The following is a 10985-nucleotide window of genomic DNA, read 5'->3' as shown; positions in this document are numbered from 1 at the left end:
CGCTCCCATAGAAGGCACTGCTAAGCCCTCCTGTTTCTGTGCAAATGGGAAGCACACTGCCTCCCACAGCTTCCCTGGGGCAAAGGACTGAAAGCTCTGGACCAAGAGGCAGACCCTTTTCTGGGCATGAACTGCCTGTCCTGCCAGCAGAAATTCCAAACTTGGACTGACGGTGACTCTCCCAAGGTCACTGACAGTGCCGGGCCTTTCTGAGAAGCGGGTCATGGTGTCCGATGGTATACCCCGTGGCTGTGGGCCGCTGCCCCCACGCCCACCCTGCTGTTTAGCCTAAACGGCTCAATCAGACTTCAAAATGCATTCGAATGCATTTATTGGATTCTTTCTATTTACTAGACTCTATGATAGATGGGAAGCCCTTGAGCTTTTTAAAACGGAACTCTTTTATCGTGGGTTGGTTTCATCACTGACTTGATCAGATTCGTTAAGCTAGTTGAGTCCCCATTTTCCCTCTGAGACAAATGGAATAATCTTAACATTCATCTAATCTTTATCATCCTTATAAGTATGTAAAGTAATATCTGCACAGCACTTGGCCCATAATAGGCAGTGAATGGTGGTGGCTATTGTTATTAATAACTACCAACGCATTGGCCACATAGTAGGTGCTCAATAAAATGTAAGGATTGGAAATCAGGCTCCAAGTGCTCCCTTTAATTCCCCATTTGATTTCCACTCAGAGCGGGGAAGGTATAGGAGAAGAAAGGGGAAATCCAATGTATTTGGTGTTTGGAAACATGACATCAAAAAATGTCTCTCTCTCTTTCTCTCTCTCTCTCTCTGGGTCTCTCTCTCTTGATAGGGTCTCGCTCTGTGGCCCAGGCTGGAGTGCATGGTGGGATTTTGACTCACTCCAACCCTCCACTGTCCTACAAGTATGCTTGACTAATTTTTGTATTTTTAGTAGGGATGAGGTTTTGACCTCAAGTGATCCTTCCTCTTCAGCCTCCCAAAGTGTTGGGATTACAGGCATGAGCCACTGTGACCGGCCCCAAAAATGTCTGTTTTCAAGTCATAATTCTTTTCTTTCCTGCAGCTGTCAGGGGCTAGAATTACTTAGGAACTGTGGCCAGGTTTTTGGGAGATGGGTCGGTGGAGGAAAGACCCACTCAGATGAAAAAGATAACACACCAGACAAATGGTCCCTCCAGTGCTTATGTCATCTGGCAGAGCCCCCCAAGTAAGGAGGAATTTCCCTTGTACCTGACAATAACATTTTTTCAAAATAAAATATGTTGAGGCTGAGAAGTTTATCTTGGCTGAGCATTGTACCATTAACTCAAGATTAAATGCATCCTGTCCAAATTCTTTTGCTACTTGTAATGGGTCTCAGGCTCGTGGTCTCCAGATGTTGATTCTATGAGTGTCCCAAGAAAAGACGCTAATTGCTGTTTGCGGTGGAAGCGTGGAAGTGGGGCTGTGGTCGCTGTCCCGGCACACTCCCCACGTGCCCCTGCAGAGCCAAGGCAAGACTTCCCCGGCCACTGCAGCCTCGCCTGCTGAAGTGCACAAGGTTGGCGGAGGTTCAGCTGGGTCCCTCCCTGCACACTGTCTTTAGCTAAAAGCAGCTGCCATGCAGTCCCTCTAGTGGGGCAACCGGACCTCACAATTGACTGATGTTGGGGAACAAAAGCCGAGCCCTTTGGTGCTTCAGTTTGGGACAAGTTCAAAGTGCCACCCCAGCTCCAGAGCTCTGACCCTTATGAGGTTGGCTGAGGCTGTTGTGAGGGCTTCCGAATTAAACTTCTTCTGGCCACACTTTCTTTCTTTTTTGAGATGGAGTCTTGCTCTGTCACCCAGGCGAGAGTGCAGTAGTACCATCTCGGCAACCTCCGCCTCCTGGGTTTAAGCGATTCTCCTACCTAAGCCTCCCAAGTAGCTGGGATTACAGGTGCGCACCACCATGCCTGGCTAATTTTTGTGTTTTTAGTAGAGATGAGGTTTCTCCATGTTGACCAGGCTGGTCTCGAACTCCTGACCTTAAGTGATCCACCCGACTGGGCCTCCCAAAGTGCTGGGATAACAGGCATGAGCCACCATGCCCGACACAAAATTCTTCACTCCTCTGAAGGGGGTAATTCAGAGGATGTTCCCTATAAACTTACTGCACCTCCATTTCCAGCTCAGAGATGTAGCTACCAGGAAGGGTTGGAGGAAGCAGACTGTGTATGGGATTTTGAAGTTCGATCACTCACCAGCCAGTTGACCGTAAGGACCCCATCTCTTGTGGCAGCGGAGGACTGATTGTCCCACGCATGCTGTGCAATTGGTAAAGCTTCCGTGACACACTTGGGTGGAACAGCTATCGAAAGGAATGCACAGGAGGTGCAAGACCTCAGGAGTTGGAAAGGCTGGTAAGAGGGGGAGAACAATGGCGGGAGGTGGCTGTTGCTGAGAACCGTCGATACATTTGAGAAAGCCAGTGGAAGGTTGAGAGTGATTAATCATGAAGGTCAAGTGTGGCAGCCAGAGGACCTCCTTGGTAGCATACGAAGAGACCATCATCTCTCACAACTTGAGGGCAGAAAAGGCTGGGTATCAGGCCCAAGATTGAATTTTTTTTTTTTTTTCAGACACAGTCTTACTCTGTTGTCCAGGCTGGAGTGTAGTGGCGTGATCTCGGCTCACTGCAGCCTCCACCTCCTGGGTTCAAGCCATTTTCCTGCCTCAACCTCCCAAGTAGCTGGGATTACAAGCATGAGCCAACATGGCCGGCTAACTTTTTTTTTGTATTTTTAGTAGAGATGGGGTTTCACCATGCTGGTCAGGCTGGTCTCGAACTCCTGACCTCAAATGATCTGCCTGCCTTGGCCTCCCAAAGTTCTGGGATTACAGATGTGAGCCACCGTGCCCAGCCCAGGATTGAATTTATGACTTGCACCACCCCAGAGATTGTCACATTTTTAACCCTATGGAGTCTGTGATGCCAAGGTCAGGGTCCTTGTGCCAGAGCCGTGAGACTTCAGTGCAGTTCAATGCCTCCCTCCCTCTCCCCAGCCCTGCCCCCTTCACTCCTCACAAGAACACCCCCAAAAGAGTCTTCCTGTACCCTAATCTCAATTTCAGAATCAGCTTCCCACGGAACCCCACATTGGACAGGGCACACGGCCATGCCATACCAATGTGATCAGTTCCCCCCCAGCAGGGCTCCGCGTGGGTTTGGATGACTTTCCCAGTCTCTCCTCAGTCTTTGCAGTTACTATTCTCTGCACCTGAAGCCCTGCTCCTGGGCGACTCAGCCTTCAGCTCAAATCCGGCTTCCTCGAAAGCTGAAGTATCCCCGTCACTTATGCTGAAGTATCCCTGTCACGCCTGCTCAGTTTCTGTATTTCACGTCACCCTGTTTTCTTTGTTTCACAGCCCTGACAAGCATTTGAAACTATTTGCTCATTTATTTGTTTATTTTACTTTCCATCCCTCCCACTAGAGGGAAGTTTCATGAAGCCCCAGGCCAGTGTTTAGTGTTGCGCTGGGGTGCTATATAAATATTTTTGAAGGCAATAATTAAATAAATAAGGAAAAGAAAGAATGGAAAGAAGAAAGGAAAAAGGGAGGAGTATTGGGGTTCAAATTCTGACTTTGGGTCAGCTACTCAGGAGGCTGAACCAGGAGAATCGTTTGAACCCAGGAGGTGGAGGTTGCAGTGAGCCGGGATCGCGCCACTGCCCTCCAGCCTGGAGACAGTCCAGATTCAATCTCAAAAAAAAAAAAAAAATTCTAACTCTGGTGAACCTAGAAAGATTCTTTGACTTCTCTCAGCTTTTGCTGCCTTCTACGTCAACAGGGGATGCAAATTCTTTTTGAAATTCAATTAGATACTTTGGGCAGAGAGCCCACGTTTTGTTTCTTCCCCTGGACACACCTGGAACGTCCTCTTTAGAATAGCACTTAAGTCTTTCTTATTTTTCTTCTTACTCACTTTGTCCTCCTTTCACCTCTCACTTCTCATCTAAAGGGGAGATGTTCAGAGAACTGAAGTTAAGGGAGATGGCTTTTGAGAGGTGATGTCACATGCGCGGAAGGCAGCCTGCGAGCCAGAGCAGGACTTACCCCAGGCTTCCTCGTGTTGTGTGTTTATATTAGTTACTATTGTGGTGTGTGTAGGAGGGGCTGTTGGGGTCTAACCTTACAGGAGTCAGTAGGCACCAGGCTCTCCCGAACCACAGCTGCTGTCCTGGAATGACTCCACCGCGGCTTCCCAAGGGAAGGCTACTTGGAACGCTGAGTGCCAGGACCCCGGCCAGCAGCTCCCGTCTCTGGTATTTTCCATCTTGGTTCCTACTTTCTTTTCAAAGTCTTGCCCTCCACCTTATTGAGAATTAGCAATGGGATGGGATGTTCACCTGCATTTATTCACTCATTTATTTTATTCTTTATGAAAGTAATAAATGGTCTTGGAAAAACCCAGGACCGGTGCAAATAACCGGGAGAAAATAAAGTTGAAATCACTGTTTTAATTTGTAGCCATGTTCTCCCAGGACTTTTCCCCTACAATTTCTTAAGTTGATTTTTATCAGGTCTAAGGGGTATTTACAGGTAGTTTAAAAACCAGAGAGTGTTGGCTTTTGATGACAATTAGCAACCTAAGACCCCAGACTTCCCGCCGGATTCCCACTCCCTGGAGACAGTGGCGATTATTCCCTTCAGCTGTGTACTGCTGTTTACCTCCCTCAGTCTAAACACCAGGCTTATATTACCATTTCTTGATCTACTACTTTTAGGTTTTTGAGTTTTGACTTCTTGGTATGGTGGATGAGATTTTATACCTCTTACTCTTGCCCTAACAGCTCAGTCACATATATATTTCCCCCAATATATTCTATTCATTTGGCTAAACCATCGTTATTTTAATATATGTGGAATAGAGCCATTGTTTTCTACTATTATATTTCTTGTCTAGTACTACTTTTTTTGCAATTAATAAACGTTGTTTACTTAGTTTTCTACGTATCTATCTCTAATTCACCTCCCACCTCTCCACTGGAACTGTACTTCCTCAGTACCTTTTTTTTTTTTTTTTGAGAGAGAGTCTCACTCTGTCATCCAGGCTGGAGGACAGTGGCACAGTCTTGGCTGATTGCAACCTCCGCCTCCCACGTTTGAGCGATTCTCCTGCTTCAGCCTCCTGAGTAGCTGAGATTACAGGCACCTGCCACCACACTGGATAATTCTTGTATTTTTAGTAGAGATGGGTTTCACCATGTTGGCCAAGCTGGTCTCAAATTCCTGACCTCAGGAGACCTGCTCCCTCAGCCTCCGGAAGTGCCGGGATTACAGGCGTGAGTCACCATGCCTAGCTTCCTCAGTATTGCGATGAGTACCTTCAAACACAGAAGCCAGCTCTGTTTTGCATTCGTTCCTTGGAAATGTCCTCCCTGGAGCACCCCATCCTCCTTCTCCAACCTGGAGCACCTGCCTTCTCAGGCCCAGCTGTGCTCTAGGCCTTCCCTCCACCAACTTTGGAAGCGTTCCCATCTCTTATTTCTTGTGCTGGATTTCAGTCCTACACATCATAATTTTCCAAGAGCTTTTTTTTCTCTCTCTTTACCTTTAACAACTTATTGAAGTATAATTAACAGACAGCAAACCTCACATATTAAAATGTACAATCTAAGGAATTTTGACACATGCATACATTTGAGTAACTATCACCATCATCAGGATAATGAGCATGTTCATCACCCCCAGAGCTTCCTTGTGTCTCTTTTTTTCTGTTTGTTTTTTGAGATGGAATCTCACTCTGTCGCCCAGGCTGGAGGGCAGTGGTGCCATCTCAGCTCACTGTAACCTCTGCTTCTTGGGTTCACACAATTCTCCTGTCTTAGCTCCCCCAGTAGCTGGGATTACAGGTACCCACCAACTTGCCAGGCTAATTTTTGTATTTTGGGTAGAGACAGGGTTTCACCATGTTGGCCAGGCTGGCCTTGAACTCCTGACCTCTAGTGATCTGCCTGCCTTGGCCTCCCAAAGTTCTGGGATTACTAGGCTCAGCCCACTGTGTCTCTTTGTCATTGCTCTCTTCTGCTTCTCTCCCCATTCCCAGGCTTTCTGTCAATATAGAGTAGTTGGCATTTTCTAGAATTTTATTTTTATTAATTTGTTTATTTTCTTTTGAGGTAGAGTTTCAATCTTATTGCTCACATTGAAGTGCAATGGTGCAATCTCGGCTCACTGCAACCACCGCCTCCTGCATTCAAGCAATTCTCCTGCCTCAGCCTCTGGCGTAGCTGGGACTACAGGCGCACGCTACCACATCTGGCTATTTTTTGCATTTTTAGTAGAGGCAAGGTTTCACCATGTTGGTCAGGCTGGTCTTGAACCCCTGGCCTCAGATGATCCACCCCTCTCAGCCTCCCAGAGTGCTGGGATTACAGGCATGAGCCACGACTCCTGGCTTTGTTGTTGTTTTTTAAAGAAACTACCAAATTATCTTCTATATTGTCTGTTTTCACACTCCTCATACCCAGGACCAGGAAATTTACAAAAGAAAGAGGCTTCCTCACAATCATGGTGGAAGGCAAGGAGGAGCAAGTCACATCTTACGAGGGTGGCAGCAGGCAAAAAGAGAGCTTGTGTGGAAACTCCTGTTTTTAAAAATCATCAGATCTCACGAGACCCATTCACCATCACAAGAGCAGCATAGGAAAGACCCACCCCCAAGATTCAGTCATCTCCCAGCAGGTCCCTCCCACAACATGTGAGAATTATGGGAGCTACAAGATAAGATTTGGGTGGGGACAGAGCCAAGCCATATCACCTTCCGAAATGTTTGTACCATATCAGCTTTTCGCCAGCAGTGAATGAGAGGTCCAGTTGCTCCACATGCGTGTCAACACTTGGTATGATCAGTCTTTTAAATTTCAGGCGTTCTATTCCGTGGTATCTACTGAGGCTTCAGCTTCCATTTCATAATGCTGAGCTTATTTTCACATGCGTATTTGCCATCTAAATATCTTCTTTGTTGTTCACATCTTTTGCTCATTTTATTGTGAAGTTGTTGGTTTTCTTATTATCAAGTTTTGAGAATTCTGTGTATATTGTGAATACAAATGCTTTATCACATAGGTGCTTTGCAAATATTTCCCCCTAGCCTGTGGCTTGTATTTTGTAACAGTGATTTTGAAGAGCAGAATGGAAATTTTTTCTTTTTTTTTTTCTTTTCTTTTTTCTGAGGCAAGATCTTGTCCTGTCACCCAGGCTGGAATACAGTGGCGCAGTCATAGCTCACTGCAGCCTTGAACTTCTGGGCTCAGGTGATCCTTCCACCTCAGCCTCCTGAGTAGCTGGGAACACAGGTGCACGCCACCATGCCTGGTTAATTAAAACAATTTTTTAAAGTCTCACTGTATTACTGTAGCTGGTCTGGAACTCCTGGCCTTGAGTGATCCCCTCTGTCTCCCCAGACTCTGGGATTATAGGTATGAGCCACATCACAGCTGGCTTGAAGAGAAGATGTTCTTAATACTGATGAAGTCCATTTATCTTCTCCCCTCACCCATGGATTGTGTTTTTGGTATTGTATCTAAGAGATTGTTGCTTAACTCAAAACCACAAAGATTTTTTTTTCTATTTTTTCATCTAAGTTTTTTGTAATTCTAGGTTTTACATTTAAGTCTCCAATCCATTTTGAGTTAAATTTTGTGTATGGTGTGATGTCTGGATCAACATTCATTTTTTGCATATGCATAACCAATTATTTTAACACCATTTATGAAAAGACTAGCTTTTTGCCCATAAATTAACTTTGCATGTCTCTTGAAAATCAGCTATCTATATATATGTGGGTCTACGTGTTTTGTCATATTTAACTATTTGTATAGTTTGAGATTATTACCACACTGTCTTAATTTTTATAGCTTTACAAGTCTCAAAGTCAGATAGGGTCAGTTCCCAACTTTGTTATTTTTCAAAGTTATTTTGACTATTTTAGATTTTTTAAATTTTCATGTTAATTTTAGAATTAATGTCAAATTCATTCCTTCTTTCCTTCCTTCCTTCCTTCCTTCCTTCCTTCCTTCCTTCCTTCCTTCCTTCCTTCCTTCCCTCTCTTCTTCCTTCCTTCCCTCCCTCTGTCCCTTCCTTCCTTCTTTCACTCTTTCTCTCTTTCTTTGTTTCTATCTCGTCACCCAGGCTGGAGTGCAGTGGTGCAATCTCAGCTCACTGCAACCTCCGCCTCCCAGGTTCAAGTTATCCTCCTGCCACAGCCACCCGAGTAGCTGGGATTACAGGCATGTGCCACCATGCCCAGCTAATTTTTGTGTGTTTAGTAGAGACAGGGTTTCACCATGTTGGCCAGGCTGGTCTCAAACTCCTGGCCTCAAGTGAGCCACCCACCTCAACCTCCCAAAGTGCTGGGATTACAGGCGTGAGCCATCGCGCTGGCCATTATGTGAAATTTCTACTAAAGAAGCTTGCTAGAATTTTTCTGGAAGTATGTTGAGCTTGGAACAATTTAGTGAGAACTGACCTCTTAAGAATATTAGGTCATTCAATACATGAACATATATGTCTGTGTGTGTGTGTGTGTGTGTATACACATACATATACACACATGAACAGATAAATATATATATATACACACTTTTTTATGAGACAGAGTACATGAACATATATTGCTCTCCACATATTTAAGTCTTCTTTAATTTTCTTTCAGCAATGTTTTGTAGTTCCCAGTATATAGGTCTTACACACCTCTTGTCAGACTTATCCTTTAGTAGTTAATATTTTGGATGCTATGATTGTAACTGGTATTGATTTTATTTCAATTCCTGCCTCTTTATTGTGACTATCTAGAAATACCACCGCTTTTTATTTATTTAATCTTGTGTCCTGCAACTCTGCTAAACTCACTTTATGGACATACGTCTTTATTTCTTTTGGGTAAATGTCTAAGAGTGGAATGTCTGAGTCATATAGAGGTGTAATTTTACCCTCTGTGTGGTAGTTCTCGTAGCTTTTATGTAGACTCAAAAGAATTTTCTATGTACATGATCATGTCATCTGTAAACAAACACAGTTTTATTTCTTCCTTCCCAATTTTAGATGCCTTTTAATACTTCTTGCCTTTATGCAATTGCTTCAACACTCAGTACAAATGTTACACAGACATGGTTAGAGTCTTTCTGTGATGGTAGTTGTAGAGTTTTTGTAGATGTCCTTTATCTGATTGAGGAAGTTTACCAATGTTCCTGGTTTGCTGTGAATTTTTGTCAGAAATAGAGGTTGGGCTTTGTCAAATGCTTTTCCTGCCATCTACTAGAGATAATCATATGCTTTCTTGCTTCATTTTGGTTTGGAGTTTAGTCTGTTGATGTGGTGGATTACATTACTTGATTTTCAAATGTAAGACCAACCTTGTATTTCTGGAATAAACTGCGTTGGCTGTTAATGTATTATCCTTTTCATACATTGTTGGATTAAATTTGCTAAAACCGTGTTAACAATGGTTGCATATGTTCATGAGGGAAATTGATCAAGTTTTCTGGCAATGCCTTTATCTGGTTTTGATATTATTGAATGCTGGTCTCATAGAATCTGTTAGGAATTATTCTTTCTGATTCAGTTTTCTGGATGATTGTGTGCATATCATCAGTATTATTTCTTCCTTAAATGTTTGCTGGAACTCACCAGTGAAGGCATCTGGGCCTGGATTTTCTTTGTGGGAAAGTTTTTAACAACAAGCTCAATTTATTTAAAAGCCATAATGTCATTACATTATCCATTTCTTCTTGAGTAAGCTTTGGTAGTGTGTCTTCCTAGAAATTTATCCATTTTATTTAATTTTTCAAATTTATTGGCATAGAATTGCTCATAATATTTATTATCCTTTAAATACCTAGAGGATCGTTAGTGATGTCACCTCACTCATTGCTGATACTGACTGCATTTTGTATGGTGAAGTCAAAATAAAAATGTAGAGCTGAATCTCTAAACTTAATGTTTTATTTAAGAAGAGAAAATTGCAGTTCTGGACATACATGCAGACCAGGTGACCTTTGGCATGTCTGAAGAACAAAGACAAGGTTAGAGATTTTATTAAAAAGAAGGAGAAATGTCATGTATTGCTCTTTGAGAAATTTCATTGGCACTAGCAAGGGTGGAAAGCTGGGAAGCTCCAATAGGCGAGCCACAGTGATGGGCCAAATTAGTTCTAGAGTTATCTCAGAAGCTATGGATAAAACTGGTTTTAGGTTACAACAAGCAGTTTCAGGAGCCATACTTACAAGAATTACATTCTGGGAGCAATGTTTTATATCCTGAGTGAATTTTCTTCGATGGCTTCTTGGTTCTGGTTTAGTTGGGAATGACAAGAATAACCCAATTCTTATGATAAACTTTCACATTTATTTTTTTCCCTCATCTGACTGCCTACAAGTTTACCAATTTTATTGATCTCAAAAAACCAGTCTTTGGTTTCACTGATTTTCACTATTATTTATGTGGTTTTTCTATCTTATTGATTTTCTTTTTTTTTTTTTTTTTTAGACAGAGTCTTACTCTGTTGCCTAGGCTAGAATGCAGTAGGGTGATCTTGGCTCACGGTAACGTCCACTTCCTGGGATCAAGAAATTTTTGACGAATTTTTGTATTTTTAGTAAATACAGGGTTTCACCACATTGGCCAGGTTGGTCTCGAACTCCTGACTTCAAGTGATCCGCCCACATTGGCCTTCTAAAGTGCTAGGATTATAGGCAAGCTTTTTTTTTTCTTTGATCTCTCTTCTAGTTTCTTTTCTTCAGTTGTTCTTCTTTCTAGTTTCTTAGAATGAAAGATGAGGTCCTCGATTTGAGAACTTGCTTCTTTTTCATTTAATCATTTAGTATTATAAATTTCTAAATACTGCTTTGTTTTCATTTTCTTTTAGTGGAAAAAATATATATATATACCAATTTTATTGATCTCAAAAAACCAGTCTCTCTCTCTCTCTCTCTATATATATATAGATTATATATATATATATATATATA

Source organism: Cebus imitator, unplaced genomic scaffold (genome assembly GCF_001604975.1).
Source record: "Cebus imitator isolate Cc_AM_T3 unplaced genomic scaffold, Cebus_imitator-1.0 Scaffold1, whole genome shotgun sequence".
Taxonomy (NCBI): Eukaryota; Metazoa; Chordata; class Mammalia; order Primates; family Cebidae; genus Cebus; species Cebus imitator.
Note: the sequence above shows the minus strand (reverse complement) of the source record.